This window comes from Poecilia latipinna, unplaced genomic scaffold (genome assembly GCF_001443285.1).
Source record: "Poecilia latipinna isolate Pla-1442-1.1 unplaced genomic scaffold, P_latipinna-1.0 Scaffold2051, whole genome shotgun sequence".
Classification (NCBI taxonomy): domain Eukaryota; kingdom Metazoa; phylum Chordata; class Actinopteri; order Cyprinodontiformes; family Poeciliidae; genus Poecilia; species Poecilia latipinna.
In genome coordinates this window covers 89-18,443 of record NW_015114667.1, presented here as the reverse complement: position 1 = coordinate 18,443, position 18,355 = coordinate 89, and the positions used below count along the sequence as shown (strand labels likewise).

The 18,355-nt window shown below is 39.2% G+C and overlaps 2 long non-coding RNA genes across 2 annotated transcripts; both read left to right on the top strand.

Moving 5' to 3' along the window:
• The first annotated feature begins 6,146 nt into the window (after positions 1-6,146).
• LOC106935964 (uncharacterized) lies at positions 6,147-10,514 on the top strand. The gene is made up of 2 exons (XR_001422021.1): positions 6,147-6,336; positions 10,162-10,514. It is a non-coding gene; the product is annotated as an uncharacterized LOC106935964 (long non-coding RNA).
• Positions 10,515-14,920: 4,406 nt separating this feature from the next.
• Positions 14,921-15,571, top strand: LOC106935963 (uncharacterized). Its single transcript, XR_001422020.1, has 2 exons — positions 14,921-15,404; positions 15,482-15,571. It is a non-coding gene; the product is annotated as an uncharacterized LOC106935963 (long non-coding RNA).
• The last annotated feature ends 2,784 nt before the right edge of the window (positions 15,572-18,355 follow it).

The window sequence follows — 18,355 nt, the reverse complement described above, 5'->3', positions numbered from 1 at the left end:
GCAGTCTAAATCCACAAATAGAGAAAACATGAAGTGGTAAGAAAACCTTTTCAGGAGTGTTACAAAATGACTTCAACACTGCATCAATGTATCAACCAGGAAGTCACAAAACAACCCAGAACAACATCTAAAGCACTGCAAACCTCAGTTGCATCTGGTAAGTTCAGTGCCAATGATTTACAAAAAAAAAAATAACTGGGGAAAAGTAGAATCGATGAGAGAGTTCTTTGGCTATAGCCAAGTCAAAGTCCTGAACCTTAAACAAGTCATTCTTGTTCGAAATATTTCTGTGAAAAGAAAAATAGACCAAAATTACTTTAGAGAGACATAAAAGACTCATAGTCTGTAATAACAAAAATCTGATGGCTGCTGTTGCAGTGAAGCGAGCCAAAGAGTTCTTAATTTTTAGGCTTTTTCACATAGAGGGAGACTGATTAAGATAACTGTTCAGTAATAAATATTTAAAAATTGCATTTGGTATTTAACCAAGTTTTTATTTTTGGATGGTAACCTTTTTTGTTGAACAAAAACATTTAAGTGTGACCAAAAAGCAAAAACAGGGGAAAATCTTTAAATGGGCAAATATTTTTTTTAACAGCACTCTATGTGGAACCAGCTCATGTTATCAAAAAGGTCATTTAAAAGACAAACAGCTTGCAACATTTGGGTTGGATCGCCGTTTGCCTTCAGAACTTCCTTAATTCTTTATGGCACAAATTAAACCAGGTTCCGCAGAGATTCTACCGATAGCGTCGTGGCTGTTACCACAACTATGTGATCGACTTAGATGTGAAGATTTTAGGCAAAATGCACGTTTACATCGTAGCTGCTGTTCCAATGTCAACTTTATGGAAAACAATGAAAGAAATTCCCCTTTAATTCCACTTCCAGATGACTCAACTGGGATAAAACCAAAATCTGTTTTGCAGTTTGAGTTTTTCCACAACATGGTTTTGCAATGTCTGTGGTTTACCAGTCAGTCTGATCTGAAATACTTTCAAAACTGAGAAGCAAGACTTGAAATGCAGGTGAGAAGTTTGCCTGCTGGTAATGTTTTAGATGATTAAACTCCATTTTAACACATATACTTGCTTACCTGTTTCACTACTCCTTTCATATGTAACTCTCGGGGAAAACGACTGCAGGTTGATAAAAAGAGGCCAATTGCTCCTGACTTGTGAAACTGTGACAAAATCAGATAAATTTAAGGAAAATAAAACTCTTTCTCAGAAGGTTTCCCACAACACAAGGTCAAACATGCACCAAAAGGACACTTATAAGCACAGTGAGAAACTCTTGGCAGATTCAACAGTCTTATCTCTGTCAAGTCAAACCAAAAATAGGTGTCCCCAAATAATTTTAGCAACAGATAGAAGGAATTTCTTTTTCCTGTTGAATGTGGTTGTGATTCACTGTATTTACCCAGAGACTTTCCCCACAGAGTGGCTTCCGCAGACCAGCCATAACAGTCCATGAAAATACAGGATCGGGACATCAAAGACCTTCTCGAGATTATTCTAGGCAGAAGCATGAAATAACACTGTGACAAATGCAACATGCATGGCAGGACACAATGTCCCTCATCCGTTTACTTTCTGTTCTCAATCAGGTTGCTTATAAACGTTCAAAATAAAACCAGGCCGCTCCCTGGAATGTGGCTTCACAGTTGAGCTGGAGCGTCACACAAACAAGTCAACACTTTGCACCACAAACACATTTTTCTGTCCTTAATGAGTCAGGTGGTTTCATTCAGAACAATCAGACTGGATTGTATCAATGGCAGACCTAGAAAATCAGTAAAAACATAAATACTCAAATCTCAAATTGTGCTATTTCTAATACAGTGTGGCCAAAATTAACACAGTTTATTTTAATGCTGTACCTGTGCCTTTGTCTCAGTGTCTTCCTACAACACACAAGTCAAGGGACAGTCTTTTTCCCCCTGCGTCAGGCTTATCATTTTGCACTCCCCTTGCAACATTATTTATAGCCTGTTGCTGGATGATATTGTAGAAAAATGTATTACAATACAAGGATTTCATATTAGTTGACATTAATAATTATAATTATTGATTAGCTTTTTGTTTTAAATATCTGATATACTGCCAAACTGGTGACGTGACCTGTCTTTTTTTTTTTTAATGCAAAATTTTCCCTCAAGCTGTTACTCTCATTTTCTCCCTTCACTCCACGCCACTGTTTTTTTTTTTTTTTTTTGGGCGTTTTTAGACCCCGGGGCAAAACCAGAAACTGCTGCTGTGCAAGTTACTCATCAGACTGTTGCTAGGTAACGAATGAGCGAGTGAGTTACACTTTGTTGTTGTTGTTGTTTTGTTTTATGTGAAAGTGAGTTAGTCGATGCCACCCACCTTGCTTAGCTGGCAGTTAGAGTTTGAGCGGCTAAAGTTTTCCTCAGGGTTATTTCCTCAGAATACAGTTCAGTGAAATTATTCATAATTTTCAATAATGGGCATATTATCTATTGACAACAGAACTTTTCCACATTTTATCATGGTGCAATCACAAATTTTAAAATCTCTATTTTTGTGTCAGGTCAAGACAAAGTAGTCTAGAACTGTGATACAAGATCTTCTTTTGCATTCTGAAAAGTGTAGCATGCATTTTCATTTAGGCCCTACTTTTGGAATTCATCTGTACCAGCTTTAAACATCACTACATAATAAGATTTTGAACCATTCTTCATTTCAAAACACCTGAAGCCCAGAAGGCTCTTAAGTCCTCCAACGGACTTCTAAATGGGATTGAGTCTGGACCAAACACATGCACATGCTCTGATTTGAGCCATTCAACTGTATTTCTGACTGTAAGGTCATAGACCTGACAGAGGGCGAACCTCTCCTTCAGTCTCAAGTCTTTTGTAGCCTCTACAAAAGACTTTGTTGACATTCTTTGTTGAACGTCAACAAAGAAAATCTGTCTTTGTCTCATCAGACCAAGGCAACATTTTTGACACATTTACTGTGTTTTCTATAGCTTGTGGCAAACAAACAGGACTTAGAATAGCTTTCCTTCCTTCAAAAAAGGACAAATTTGTCGAGTTCATGGCTAACAGTTGTCCTGTATACAGATCATTCTACCTGACTTATGGATCTCTGCAGGTCATTCGGTGAATGTAATCAAAGGCTCCCTTGGCTGCTTCCAATTAATTATCCATCTCTATGTGTTGCTCCATCAAATACAACTCTGCTAGATCCGTAAGCTACTTTTAAAAACCTGGAATATGTAGTACCGATAATACTCTGGCTCAAACTCAATTGTTGACACAATTACATCAACTATACTCAGTGTTTTCCTAAAAAGTGCACAGCAAAACCCTATTTACCTAATTCCAGTCCTACATGTTGGGTTTATAGAGAGGACAAGTGCTGCATGAATCAGCAAACCGCGATGCCATCATCATCATTATCAACAGTTTAAGCTCGTGTTTGGGAAATCACTTTGAAAAAAAAAAAAAAGCAGTTCATGACCATCCATTCATTAGCTGCAGATTATTCTGAGTCGGCTTGCAGATTGGTAATGATGCAGTCGAAAATTGTGATGAGATTTAATAGGTCAGAATGGGGTTTGGAGCTTTTCCCCCCACAACTCTTATGTGTGTTGGGATGTTGAAAACATTCCTCCAGATCATCCACTCCCTAAAGTGATTTATCCCCGATTTTAAAAAAATTGGAGTCTAAAAATGTAATGCAATGCAAAATGCAAAAAACACTTAAGTTTAGCCAAAGGTAAACCAAGAATTCATCTGACAAAGACAGGAGGAAGTCCACTGGAAGTCCCTGCTTGAGAAAACCATGTGCCTAATTGCTAAAATCAAGAAAAATACAACTTGAACGAGAGTATTTGAGTGCAGAATGGGAACTATTTTGAACAAATCACAGGCTGCAAATGTTAATGGACCATGTTTATGGATCAAATGTTAATGGGTCATGTTTATGTTATAGTGATATTGTGAGAAATGAATGACATTTATTCTTTTGTCCTTAAAAGTATAACAGAACTCATGCGAACAGTATAAAAATGTAAATCAACTTAAAAATAAGTAAACATGCAAAGGAATATCGAAAAACGACAAAAAGCCGCAACTAGCTTGATGCATAAGACTAAAGCACGTTAAGAACAGAGTGGAAATGTCTGAGCTTAATGCACAGCACCATGTGTGGAGAAAACCACACATGGTGCTGAAGAAAAATTTATTCCAAATGGACTTAATAACTAAGCCGATATTTTGGAGTCGCCATCACAAAGCTCTAATTCTAGTGTCATAGAAAATTTAAGGCTGAAGCTGAAGGCATGTGGGAACGAGGCAGCATAAAAACCAAACTCGGTTATGTCAGGGCTGTCAGGAAGAACGGGCAGAATTCCACCAAACTGATGGAAGAAGCATAATTATGTAAGGATACCGAGTCATTCAGTTTAAAACACAGTTCTACCCAATGCTAAGGAAACACATGTAAACGCCTGAATTTGAAGAAAGATATATATATATATATATATATATATATATATATATATATATATATATATATATAAAACCAAAAACATGATTTATACAGAGAATGTAAATATCTGGTTTCATGTACAAATGCAAGTACTTGAGTCGTACAAAGAGGCGTTGGCCATGTGTTCCAGCAAGGAGGGGATGGATGCTGGCAAGCCGTGCTGGAGCAAAAATCGGAAATCAAAACCTAAAATCTGTGTGGTTAGAGTTGTAGTTGCAGCTTGTTTGGGTTCTTGTTTTGCAGTCACACAGTTGACAGCTTTTGCCCTTTGCCTTTTTCCATTTTAACTTTTTCTTCTCAATTTTTCCAACAAATGTGATTTATTTAAAGAAACATGAGCAAGGCTGTGGCTTTGTTTCATGAGAACTTATTTCAACTGTAAGGAGTCTGCTCATAATAAAAGATAAAACAAGTTTCTTGCCAATCAAAATGGAGTTCCGTCTGGAAGCAGACTTTAGTTTGAAACATCTCGGGTGCAGCAAGTGTTTTTTTTTTGTTTCCCTCCCCCGCTGCTCTTGTTATCTTCAGAAGCAGAGAGCAGTTGCTGTAATTCAGTTTTAACAAGAGTTTTTGGGGCTTTTAACATGCTGTCTGCAATGTAATTAGTGTCTATAGCTAACTAGTTCCTAGCAGGCAGTTTTAAACACTTTCCATTGCTGCACACCACAAGATAAGAAGCAAATGCAAAAAGAAAAAGTAACGTCTGTTGCACAAAGCACACACGCTGATTTACAGAGCCTGAAATGTTCGTTGCAGGTGCTCTAGGAAATCTCACGCTATCAAAGTGAAATTTCTGACAGATGAAGCATTTGCAGGTTTCAAAGCTGGGAATGATACAAAACCCAAACTGGAGTTCACCAAAGTGCTCTCAGGAGAAACAAAAATGGAAATAAGAATCGATGGACATTATTACAGATGTGAGGAAGAACGAGTTTCCATACGTGAGAGCGGGAAAGACAGAATAAGATAGTATGTCTATGTGCATGCAGAGGCATCTGGTTTTGATCAGCTTTTCCCACTGAACTGGTTGTGTGACCACACACACACGCATACACACACGCTCACAGCGGAGGAGTCAAATGTGTCAGTGTGTTTAATGAAAGCGGGGTGACATCTGCGAGCCGTCCGTCTGCGTGCAGCTCCGAGGAGTTCTGCATGTCTGAGCACAAACAAAGACACGCGAGAAGGTGAGAAGATGAGAAGATGACAGGGAGCAGCACACTGCGATGTTGTGCTGCCGGATGATGCGGGAGAAGTCAAATAAATCTAAAATGAAAACCGTCCTCCTCAAAACAAGACACTTAGTGGAGACAGACAAATATTTGTGGGTAAAGTAGCTGTCTTTTCCCATGTGTTGAGCTGGAGAATGAAACCGCCGTCAGTGAGAACACATTTACACATGCGCAGGAATGCCGGCCGGAGCCAGGTTTGTTGGGTTAAGCACTTCACAACCACTGATACTTCGACTCACTAATGTGTGGCATGAATGGAGAACACATGGCAGCGACGCCCTGGAGGATTGCCTTGGTAGCAATTTTTTATTTATTTTTTTTTTTTGCTGCAGAGTGTCTGTAAGTGACTGCTGCCTCTCATTTTTCAACACTAATCTGCCAGGTCTGTAGCTTGTGAGCCTCAACCCTTGTCCGCCGGAGCCACAGATGTATGCTAACTAGCAGCAGAAGCGTCCCTTTCTCCCCTCTAAAAAGGTTTCGCTGAGGCAGCCCACCAAATGCAACAGCCCATACCAGACGAGTGCATCATCTCTGTTTGGAAAGAATGAACACATCGCTTCCTAATGCCTTCAAAATGACTGCAGGTATTTGTGAGAGAGTCTTAGATTTGCAGCATAACCAGTTCTCAAACTGCACCACGATGCTCTGCGGGCGAACCTTCCCTCAGCTGTGACATCCACACATAGGAAGAGGCATAACAGCAGTTTGTAAACACTCGACTTTGTAATCACTCCTAATAATAATAACAATAATAAAAGATTTGCAGTGAAAACAGAGAAAATTACTTTCCCATCATCTTGAAACAATATCTGACAAGGATTTCTTGCTCATAGCATCTTGGAAGTTGCTTTTGGGTCCAGTGGCCTCTGTTGCAAAAGGGTCAGGACTGTTTGTTCCTTTAGCAGTTAGTGGCCTATCTTGGTGGTTGCTCTGATTAGAGTCCAGCTGAAATCAGACAGCAGGCTCCAGCATGAAAACTCTAGGGCCACTTTGGAACCCCTTAAGAACATGCCCTTTAATTGTTTTTGTAAATGTAAGTGAATGAGTGAATGGAAACTATGCAGAGCGTGGCCTAGATCTGTAGGAGGAGGATTGTGTCCACAAAGGACCAGAGGAGTTTTGACCGTGAGGCGCAGGTGAGGCTTCAAACTGTGGCACCTGAACTGAACTGTGCAGGTGCACATCATTACGTGACCCATCAGTGGAGGTCAGAGTTATATTTACATACATGACTCTGTCATATGGAATTTAAATAACTTGATGCCAACACAACATAAAACGCACGACACCTTTTTACTGTTGTGTGCGAGTGGGGAGCACAACACCTGCACAGCGGTAGAGTCCAAGTTTTTAGAAAGTGACCTGGGTTAGCTTACTCTAGGGCTTGGGGTCTAGAGCTAATTAGCCAATTTGATTCAGGTGTGTTTGACCAGAGACATAGCAAAAGGTTACAGGTCACCGGTCCCAGAGCACTGGAGTTACTCAGGGTTACTGCAACAAAAAGAGGCTCTGTCCAATATCAGATTTATGAGGATCGGTTTGACTTTCATTCAGCCTGTGAACTGTTGGAACATATCTATCTACTTGTAGAACTGCTGATTGGCTCGTGTTAGTTTGGTTGACCGGTCCACATGTGTTCTGAAAGAGACTTACGACAGTTTTCCCTCGGAGTACGGAGAGCCGATGGAAGTTGCAAGGACTACCCTGAAGCAAGCGTTGTACTCCCAGTGGGTTGTACTCTGCCAAGATTGCGTCTCGGTGCTGGAACCGTTTGTGGTGTTCAGGAACTGCATCTGCAAGTGTCAGATTGTCATGGAGATGAACATGCCGGTTGAGTGAAGTTGCATTTTTTTTTTTAATTTTGCACATGATGTTGTTTTGTTGGTATCCTCGAGAATCAAGCAATGCTCACAATTTCTGTTTGGAACAGTTTGATTTTTTTTTTTTATTATGTGACCCAAAGTAACCACATTTATATGCAGTAATCTATGAATACAGTTTTTGCACTCTGCATTTGCATACCATCATTGTAATCATAATCCAGAATACCGGCTGCTTCTTTTGTCACAGACTTTGAACACTGCAATGTGGCTAACATATGGGATTTTACTAAGATGAAAGATTTCTAGCTATGCTTAATTGGCATCCAATTTTGGGATCCTTTATCTCTATCGCAGTTTTATTAATCACCTAAAATTTATTGTGTTCTTGCTCTAATTTCTCCTTCATATAAGTGAACTTTAATTGACTCCTGTTTGATTTTGATGTACAGCTGAAAAAAGATTGATAAAATAAAACAATCAAAGTTGTTTCAACTGCAACTTTATAGATCGTACCGTGGATATTGAATATAATGCCGTAAGGACAATCTCTTCCGCACCTCGTATTTCACTCAGTATCCTCCACTATCACGTCACAGTGTATGTCTGGCTTTTTTTTTTAAATCATCTCAAATACATTTCTTTGAATACTTCTTGTCTCTTCCTCTTCCTGCTTCCTTCCTTTCCCTCACCTCTGCATCTTCCCTGCACTCTGTCCCGGTCAGCCTTTCATTATTTTTACCCACCAGAATGTGGAGCAGCTCCACTTCATGCGAACGGAAAACCACAGGTTTTGTTCTGTCTGGCTAGCTCCCAGCATCAGCCCATCCACCAGCATCTCTGTTCAATGGAAACAAAAACAAGAGGATGTAAAACATTAATACTTTTGAGAAGGTATCACAGGACATACATGGTTTAAATCCATCATCTCTGAGTCGGAGAGAAAGAGAGGACAACACAGTGCTGCCAGAAACCAGGAAACAGAAATCTTCTTTTCAAACTTTAGTTTTCTCCGTGCCAGCTCTCTCGGGATGCTGGCACACTTCCATCGCTTTCTGAACTTCCTAGCAATGCTTACTAAGGAGTCCTGCCCCTCAACCTAGAGGTGACCATAGTGTTATCCTGACTGAATCTGAGGTACAAGGTCCGCTGATCAGAAAATATATGACATTGTTGGCATGGCTACATAAGGCCTTCATCAGGTACATAAGACCAGATAGGTAGCAAGTTTTTACAAAGGGAGTTCCCACCAATGTCAGCTCAAAGTCAGTTCACGCTGTGATTATCAGCCATTATATGACGTCTTTCAGATGAAAAGAATAGTGCGGCAAATGTTAAAATATCTCCAATTATTAGAGAAAATCTTGCTGTGTCTCCTGCAGTGAATCACATCTGATTATCATTCTAAATCTGAACATCTGTTCATCTTTTCCGCTTTTGAGAGTGAAAGAAGGAGTTCTAACATCTGCGCCTCGCTGCCTACTTATTGTTTTATTGACATCTCTTTTGGGCTTTTTGGGGTGAGGATTCTGCCATGTTAGCAAATCCCATCATCTAGCATCTTCCACAGTACAGAGTGAGTTACCAACAAGATTTAAGTCAGTTTGATTTTGCTTCAGACTTTCCGGAGGATTAAAAATTAGCTGGTTTAAAAAAAACCTGAAAAAAAAAAAAAAAAAAAAAAAAAAAAAAACCTGAAACAATCTTGTGATCGATTGAAATCAAGTGGCTCAACATGTATCCATTATTTGGGCTGGCAAAATGAATATTTTTTTAACCTCTAAAACATTTCCTTTGAATGCACCTCTAATGACTGGGTTTTCAGACAGCTGTAAATCCACTTAAAAGTGCTAAGAAATGGTTGTCCTAGCAAATCAATGAAACATATCAAAGCTGAACCACGAGCAGATTTCATTTTATTGTTTTGTTAGTGGGCTTTTATTTGTCTAGTGATTACATGAGCAAAGTATTTGCTGTTCAGCTCTGCTCATGCCAAAAAATACATAACAATGAAGAAGGAGAGACTGAGAGCGAGTGGTCAAACAAAATGAAAAAAAAAAAAAACAAGAGGTTGTATCAGTTTTTCTAAAAATACATCACATTAGCGAGGCAGACAAAGCTCACACTTAAAGGAGTTACAGGTTCATATAAAAAGGGATATGTTTTTCCATGTCATGTCTCATTTGCTTATTCAACAATCAAAATCAGACCCACTAGGCCGAATAATTGAGTCCAGCCCTGCAGAGTCTGTGTGAGAAAGAGAAAGCTGAGTTGATTTATACGCCGTAGCATTTATAATCTTTGAAAATGCTATTTAGTTGCAGCAGAAGGAAAGGATTCAATTAAAATGCACGCTTGTGAACTATTACTTCACACAATAATGTGTCTGTGGCCTAACAAGAAACGCAACATAACAAGCGCCGCTCACTTTCTTCCCTGCAGCCCTACTTCGCTTTCCTCTGGGAGAGGGGGAGGGGGCAAGATTTACAGTTTGGTGAAAGTCATAACAGTAAATGCCCTAAAGGACAAGAAAATTGAACTGTATCCTTGTTATGACTTGATTTTCCTCCACTTTGGTCTTTATTGCAGAAGATTAATAACCGAGGACCTGGAAAAGCTTGACTGTTCTACCTCCCACATCCAAAGAAGAATAAGGAAATAATTAAGACACATCAAGGAGCTGAATCATTGCTCTGAAGATCTAGGAATCAATCCTGAAAACATGCTGTTGTACCAATATGCACAGTGCCTTGAACAGGTTATCATTTCCCACAGTTCTTTATGTTCCAACCACAAACTTATTTACCATAACTTTTTTTTATTTTTTTTTTGCTATTGCAAACACAAAGCTGTACAAAATTGTGACATACTAGATAAATGGGAGCCATCAGCTGAAGGATTGGTAGCTTTTTTTGGGATGGATACAAATGAACACCAAAAAATTAAAAAATAAAATATTTTCAAATCATTTAAAAAAACCATGTATCATTTTCCTTTCACTTTAGAGTTATGCACACACTTTTGAATTATTATTATTATTATTATTATTATTATTATTATTATTATTATTATTATTATTATTATTAGTAGTAGTAGTAGTAGTAGTAGTAGTAGTATTACTATACATTCAGAAATTTAGAGCTGCAGCATGGCAATATGGGAGAAAGTTCAATGTGTATGAATCCCAGACACTGAAAACTTTATCTATATATTTTGATGTATGTTTCACATTTCTCATCCTCACACAATGTTGGAGCTGCAACATTTATGTATATAAACACAAAGTTAAGCACAACTTCAGACAGAAAGTGAAGAATAGTACAATGCCAGAGAGCTCTCTCAACTGGTAACATTCCTCATTAAAGTCTTCACAGGTGAGGTGTTGCTTGCATAAAGACACGTTCATAAACCTGTCTTTAAACCTGTTCTTACATTAATAACCACATTATGGGGGCACTCATTTGGAGCACTTTATGCCATGAATAAATATTGTGCAAGCAAAGACTGGATAATGCGTGGATAATGTGTTGGGAGTGATTGAGTGAATGTGGGAAAATATCATGGAAAATATTAGCAAATCGGAAAATGTTACAGGTAGTTGGAATAAGAGAGATATTATAACAATATAATGCATTCTGAGCTTGTGATGACAATTCTTCCAGAACAACGTGAAATCTCACCCTTTACACTCTCATTTGCTTGTCCAGACATACACACACAAACCAGGGTGAGGATTGTTTCACTAATGAGCTGGTTTGGCCGCGGTTGAGTTATGGGCATGAGCGCATGGTGGGACGTCAGTGCAGTCTGGGAGAGTGTACTGAGTGCACCTAACGCCACGCGTTGCCAAGGTCCTGTACTGACTGATTTCTCTGCCTGGAGCTGCCTTCTAACAAGGCAGAGCTGACACTGGTGCCATGACCTGACCACAAGCAGTTTGTAGGAAATATTCACATCCGTCACATAAGGCTGAGCTACAACCGGCTATATAAACTGTAATCACACTCCAAGCCGTTGAGGTAGAAAGTGTCGCACCAAACTTCTCAGAGGGCAGTTTAAAACGGCTGGATCCAAAAAAAACCCCCGAGTAAAAAATGGCACACGAGACAAACATTGTATTACGCTCATGTTGTTTCCAGGTAATTTTGGTTTTGTCTGTTTACAACATGTAATATTTAAAAGAACGTCATGAAATGTTTGGTTTGATTGTTGCTACAGATTGATCTCTCTTTTTAAGGCCTCAGAGAGGAGAATCGTGTACCGATGCCAGGGCTGCTGATTGCACCCTTAGGTCCTCCTCATTGATACATCACAAAAAGCCAAACTAACAAACTAAAACCAGAACTACTGAGTCCCAGGACATTATTACAAATCATAATTAAGTGTAGAAACAAGATTAAGTGCTTGGTAAACTAAAAAGATTTGATGATTTACGTGTGCAACAAGTAGCCCCTGAATTTATCATCAATCACTTTGATGCCGCTCAAGGTTTGACAAAGTGCTAATATTCAGACTGTTGCAATTCTGCTGTGTTCTTGTCTCATAAGCTCCCATGGAAAAGTTTGTCAGAAAGTTTGGAAGACATAAAAAGAAAGACGGGGGTTATAAATCTGTAACCACATCTGAAATGAAATATAAAAGTGACAATTGTCAAACAAGGGTTTCTTAACCCTTGTTTGTGGCCATTTAATAATCCTTAACCGACAGATGTGTTTTTTAGTTGCTTCGGAATTAAGGCAAACGCTGAATGAACATGAAATCCCAACCACATAATACAGTCGTCTTATGTTGATAAGCACATTTTTATGGGTGAAGACTCGCAGAGGCAGCATTATAAAACAAAAAAGTAGAACATACTTCAGATCAAAAGAACAGCCCATCATTGCACATGGGCAGTATGCGAGATGCATCAAGGACACATTGTATTTCATTCATTTTTGACCCATTCACTAATTTAACCTACGTTTATGATTAAAAAATAATAACAGAGCTACCATTGATTTGTACTTAATTGGCTTGTCTACATTAGCGTTGCGTAAAGACCTTTAGGAAATTGGTATAAATGTTTCTGCGGCAGACCAGGGGATTAGTTTCATGACTTTTTCCATCAAGGTGCTGCGGTCAAATGTCCAATTGATCATGCAAGTGGCCGGCTCAGGCTGAACACCGCTAGTTTCTCCAGCTGGGCCTACATCCTCAGCAGCATTACACTCTCTGCCCCACCTGTGACAATAAACAGCTTGATTACCACCTCCCGTCCGGTGACGCCATTTAATGCTCTCTCTCGGATCGTCCTGGGGGACAAAACAACCAAAAATGTATTTATCTCCCATGCATTTAAACAGACCTCTTATTAGCTACATTTTCCATCATGTGTTTCACCTGCAATATCTTTGACTTGGACTTATTAAAAAAAATCAGAAGAAGATATATTCCCCCTTTTTTTGTTTTAACTTGACCAAAATTCCTAAGTCTTTGGGTTCACAGAGTTCCTTTTGTCTGTTTTCCAGCTGCCTCATACTCTACCTCTCATCTTACAGTTCTTCAGCGTGCAATTTCTAAAAATGACTTTAAAGCTCTTTTTGTTGCAAAGGAAGATGGGCATAATCTTCTGGATGCCCAAGATTCTACTTCCATCGTCGGAAGTAGCAAAAATCCTGTCGTAAACATTATTTGGATATTTACAGTCAGAGATCCTGCATGAAAGGATGAAGTGCTGACCCTTTTTCTTGATGACAACTGAAATAAAAATACAAAAGAAAATGTCTTTAAGGTGGCGAAATAACCAAAAGGGCAGCAGATTCCATGGAAAACCCCAAATGGTTGGAAACACTCTCAAGCCATTCTCCTCGGCTGCTCGATCTTCAAATAAACTCAGGAGGTTTTTCCAAAGCTTTGCAGAAGTAAGAAGAGGGAAAAGGGAATGAAACACTGACCTTTAATTTGTCTTTGTCATGCTATGTACATTTAAATTGGTGTTCTTGGAGTGCAACATTACACGTAAAAGTGAACACAGATAGACAATTTAAAAAATGTTAATGACTCATTCCCAAGTGATTCATTCATAGAGAATGTGTGTTTCAAATTACTGAACAGTGTGGAAACTCGCACAATCTGTCTTTTAAGACAACCACAAGCTATGCTTTCTTTTATTTGGCTGTTAAGCAGCCGACTAGCACATGGAAGCATATGAGCACAAAGGAATTATATTACTGAAACGGATGCATGGTTTTTAAAATATTTCAAGATTAAAAACATGAAAAAAACTGTGGCGGACACTTACCTCTAAATGAAATGTTGTGCCTCCAGAAAATAGTCCACCAAAGCCAACGTCCGGTTTGCGTTTTGCCTCCAGGCACATAGGTGACACAGGAAAAATGAAGGAGTTTCTTTACTCGGATGAGACAAAATTGTACTTTTTAACCCGTAAAAAGTGGAATTTAGCACATCACCCTGAAAACGCCATCCTCACCTTGAAGTGCAGTGAAGGTGGGATCATGTTGTGGAAATGCATTTCCTCAGAAGAGACAGAGAAACAGTCTCTGCTGAACGGATTAATGGATATTAAAAAAAAAAAAAAAAAATTACGATTCTACATGACTTTGTTTGCAGAACAAATAAAATAACAGTAAAATATTTTTTTTTTTCATAGCAAGTGTAAAAAAAAAATCCATTGACATGGCCAGATCAACTCCTCACCCCCTTACAACCTAGCTCACAGGTGGAAATTCAGTACTGTATGGTAATTTTTTTTTGATGGCTTCAATTTCATCTCTTTGTAAAGAGACTAAAGTGTAAAAGGAAGACACTACAACAGGGGTACCAGTGTACTCAAACCCCTCTCCAAACAGAGCCCTGTAAAATAAGCTTCCTTTATTGGTTAACTGGGCTCTGCTTTAGAGAAAAGGTGATGATCTCTGATCAGGTCGGGGTGGTTGAAGGATGAACTCTTGTCCACGTCAACAGGAGGCAGGATGTCTCCCTATGGATGTTTTCTGGGAATGTCTTGGTGGGTGAAGAGTAAATCCCAAACCTCCTGGAATGAGTGTATTCCTTCTCATTTGGTAATGAGAGTAAGGATTCTGTCAGATAAGGAGAAGGGAAAAGAAGACGGTTTATAGATGTACTGAAAAGTGAGAAGTCAGACATCATTTAAGTAAATGCAGCTTACATTTTGTATTTTGTATTTCTTCCAATGGAAAAAAAACGAATCTCTAAATGGAAACATAATTTGAAAAATCTGTAGCTTTCCTGTTTTAGGGTCAGCTGGATATACCTATAAATAACTGGTCAAAAAAAGGACTAAATCTTTCCTTTCCTAAATGTCAGGAAATGTCTGTGTTGGGTTCCTGGGTGTTTCCTGTCTGTGGTTGGGGTTGCTGTTTCCCTGTCCATCCTTCAGGGGGCGCCTGGCAGTCATTCCTGGAGGGTGTGGACCAGCTGATATTCATCACCTGCACTGCATGATCTCATTTGGAGGAGCATAAGAGGAGGAGGCAGCCTACACACCAGTGCCAGAGTGTTTTGCCAGTTTTGGAACTCTCACTACAGAAGCTGAGAACCCCTTAGTGAAAATCCAGCGCAGAACCTCTCCTTGTGACGCCGGTGGATTATTGCCCACCGGATGCCCAAGTCCCTGAATCCCACCTTGGTGATCGGATCTCCACGCTCGCTGCCCTCCTCTCTCCGGCCATAACGAAACCCGCCCAGACCTCGTCCGCCCTCCAGAGCTGCCCCACCACCATAAGCGAAGCAGCAACACTCGACCTCAAGTAATCCGGCCAGGATCCTTCAGACCCCCCCCCCCCCCGGTCCGTATCATCTCAGCTAAAGTAAGAACGTTAAGTTTTCTTCCAGCAGTTTACCATTTCCTCCAGTCATCGAACTCATCATACTCTCTCACCCTTAGCTCCAACCAGAAGCATCGAATCCTCTCCGGACCAGTTTTTTCCCCTTTTTCTCTGACTGTCATTCTCTGCAATAAATATAATTTTACTGATTTCCGTTGTTCTGTGGGTGTTCTTGCATGTGGGTCAGACGATTAAAACCCAACATGACAGTCTGTTCTGGACATTTGACCTGTAAATAAATAAATTCTCACAGTCCTAGCGTTTTCAAGCAGATTACTGCATCCAAATATGAACAAATTTTACAGATTTAAAAAAAAACCAAAAAAAAAAAAAAACCTGTGGACTTTGTTTTGAGACATACATTTAGGTCAGTCATTTATGAGTCGCATCATAAAGAAAGGTTTCATACCTTTTTGCTTTTTTTGTTTTCACCACACTTGACCACAGAAATATAACTCACACTGCAACAATGTGATCAAAATGATAAGGAAATACATTTGTGGTAAACTGTTTTTTCTCTCTCAGCATTAGTTTATGAATGAGCTTCAGGTCTCATTAAGCTTTCTAAACAATACTCCAACCTCTCTGGTTGGCTATTTTTGACTTTGGGAGAGAGTTTGAAGGGAAATCCAGGATTTGTATTATTTTGACTCCTGATAAGAGACTGTGGTTGAATCTGGGGCCAAATTAACAAGCTGCAGTCATATTGTCAAATGTCAACCTCATGCGAAGATCTGAACACTCGCCCCATCACAACGCTGTCAATCTGATTGGAAACTTTGTAGCTGATGTTTAAACCAAAGGCACTTTCCCCAAAACCGCAAGACAACTCTTGATGTTGGTGATATTTTTAGTGCAGCTGGAATGAGATTGTTTCAACAAAATATATTTCCAAGAGAGATTCTGAGAAGCTGAATCTGAGAGAACGGAACAACATACAACAACAGCATTCTATATCACCCTTTGTATTTCCTGAATATAAAACCAAGCGACAAAAAAGTGCGGATATAGTACAAAGGAAATGCAAAAGCTCATTGGTGAGGCCAGGCTGGTGAATCGGGAGCTCCTCCACACTTTAAAGTGAGCTGCGTGAATAAGGGCCTATTTTTATAGAGGTAACTAAAAGCTGTTTTCACTGGTTGTATATTAGCCAATAAACAGCACAAACAGAAGAAGCTTTCATTTTTATTGATCCGAACTCCGAAAATGGTTCCATAAAAAGGGGTTTTATAAGGCATTTAATCTCTGATTAAAACGAAATAGGTGAACAGAGACTTTAATCTTTTCTAAGCATGCTTGATTAAATTTATGTCGAAAAGGAACAGCACCTGTGGAGTGAATGCCCTCCAACTGCTATGACTTTTAAATACAATAAGCTGGTGCACAAGTGTGAATTTATTGTGGACTTTCTCTTTGTTAATGTGCATAATTATATGCATATAGGCTGAAATGTGTACATTGCTGCACTAGGGTTCAGTTAAATGTCCATTTGTCATATCCTGGGTGGTCACATGTATTTTCAATGTCTTCCTCCCTTCTAGCTGCAGATGAGCAGCACATCAAGTTCAGTGCTTAAAAATGTGCAGGATAATGTCCACTTTTTTGCCTTTCGATTAATGGCGTTATCAGGCAGTTTACGAAGCATCTAACAGACACAAAAAGTGGAAAGGAAAGAGAAAATATCCCAATTCAGAAGTAGCACACTTTACAAGATCGATGGCACATTGACAAACGGACAACATGACTCAGCAACATCTCAAGAAAGCAGCCAGGAAATCAAAGGTTGGGCAAGAATGTGCCTTGCAAATGAAAAATGAGCCTTAGCATACTGGCAAAGTAGTTACAAAGTGGCCTAAACACAAGAAAATAATTTTTGGGGGATGGACATCACAACGTTCTGACATTACTTCCTTAGGAAATGTGTGGGAAGGGATGAAAAGGTGTGTTAGAGCAAGGTGACCTCAGTTACGTCAGTTTTGTAAATAGTTTTGTTAACTATTCTAAGTATCTTGTGGAAGGATAACCAAATGGTACTACAAAAAGGCATTTTTTTCTAAACGCTAAGGGCATATGTACATGTTTAAGATAGAAAAAAATACAAAAATATGTACTCTCTCTACCACTATAAAGAAGTTAATTATATAACATGATAGAACTGTAAACTGCTATCGTTTCTGGGAACTATTTCTCTGGATGAAGAAACACATTTTCTTTGACTTTTCAAGTAAATGTACATATCCTTTCTTGTTTAATAAGAGTAACAGATAAGCAGTCAGTTTTCGGCGGTATTTGAGATAAATTAAGGAATGAGCGGTCTTCTAGTCGTACTCGTTAAACCACTTTTAAAGCTCAGCTTTGTAGTCTTGATTAAAATTCTCTTAACACAAATGTTTCTATTTGTTTGATAGAGCAGTGCTGAGAAATTACAAAGGAAGGAGTTGAAAAAGTGAGGATGGAAAAGCTGCAACGTTTGCCAACTGTTCTGGCGTGGCTGAAAGCCAGTTAAAAGTAGCAGTTTCCCCCAATGGTGCTGGGCTAGATTAGCGTCACCTCCCAGCCTCATGAACCATGACAGAAGAATGCTTATGAAACTAACACATGCAACACATAGCAGCAACTTCTGAATGAAACAGGAGACACAATGAAATTACTGGAACCTCACTGATCTCCGGCCAGTGAACCGAGTCTGAAATTTCCCTCCGAGCAATTTGTGGCATATTTCAAGAGCAAACATATATGTGTGCAGGGAGTTATCTAAGAACACTGAACATTTAGTTTTTGTTGTTGTCTGTACAGATAAGAGCGGAAGCTATGAATGCGAAGGTCTGCAATCAAATGCAAAACATTGCTACAGTGAACTATAGCTGGTTGTTTTGGAGAAATATTGACCATAGATTGAAAAGGGAGAGAAGAAAAGACAACTGCGCAAAATT